Raw genomic sequence first — 1,324 nt, 5'->3', positions numbered from 1 at the left:
AGGAATGGGTTTACCCTATGAAACCCATTAGTAAAGCTAATTTGAAAACTTATGAATCCCATGAAAAATGAAGAACTGGGAGTAAGAGTCAAGAACCTTATACTAGTAGAGATGTCCCCTCTACAAGTTATGACCTTCCTTCTTATAGCTCCCCTACCCTAACTGATTTGATGAATAAGTTGACCTGGCAGCAAAAAAGTATAGAGTTAATAAATGAAAGGATTGGAGGTTTAGAATGTCGACATGATTTTGATAGTGAGTACCTTCAGAATCATTCAAATTTTTAGATAGCTTATTATGAAGCTCAAGCCCGGCACTACAGATATGAGTCTGATGTTATTTTTCTTGAGTGCCCCCGATATACTCAATATCATCCTAAGTATCAGCCCAATCCACCTGCTGATCAAGGAGATGAAGACATAGTTTGGGATTTTGATATCTGAATGTAATTGATGTACTTGTACTTTTCTTTTTGTAATTTTTTGTAATAGAAACAAATGTTTTTTTATACTTTTATTTTTATTGTTGTAATTGGATAATTTTTAATTATTGTTTTAAATGTTTATTGTGGTAGTTAAAATTTGCGTGTGTAGGATAATGGATGTTGATTAGTACATTGTGAATTGTATGATGTGATTTTTATTTTGCATTTTAATTGTAAGTGTTTTGTTTAGTATTGTGGATGTGTTAGTGAATTATTATGTTTATGTAATGTTAAGTTGTTGTATTTATTTCAAAATTTCATTACTCATCAAATTCTCTAATTATTTATATGTGTAGAAACCTCCTAATGTTACAGACTAGGTGAAGTAGAAATTGGAGAAGGATTGCAAAAATTTCAGAATTATGAAAATGCCTAAAATACTGAGGTATGATTTATATTTAGAATTTCTCTTTCCACCTATATCGTTTTATATTTAAAAATTTAAGTTTGGGTGAGGGAAGAAAAAGATTAACTATTAGATGTCCTCTATTTCAGTATTTTCAAAAATTATTAATATGATTTTATGTACTGAATTTAATTCAGGTAACTATATTTTGTAGATATTTAAATACAATGGTAGATTTAAAGGAATATTTTTGTAATGAAAATTAATTTTGTAGCTTAAGATATTTAGTATAAGAGAATAAGACTATAGCTAACTATTTAAAGTAAGGGAAACTATATTTTGAAGTGTTAAGAATCTTGGAAATTCATTTGATAAGAAAAGATTGGGGCTCAATGATGTAAAAGCTAAGAAATATTTATAAGGTAAAAGAATGCTTTGAGTTTAAAATTTAGGGAAAGAAAGGTAATGTTCAAAATCATTAAAGGCTATCCAGA

The sequence above is a fragment of the Phalaenopsis equestris genome, unplaced genomic scaffold, assembly GCF_001263595.1.
Source record: "Phalaenopsis equestris unplaced genomic scaffold, ASM126359v1 Scaffold209965, whole genome shotgun sequence".
NCBI lineage: Eukaryota > Viridiplantae > Streptophyta > Magnoliopsida > Asparagales > Orchidaceae > Phalaenopsis > Phalaenopsis equestris.
The sequence above is the reverse complement of the archived record's forward strand: the minus strand, read 5'-3'. Positions refer to the sequence as shown.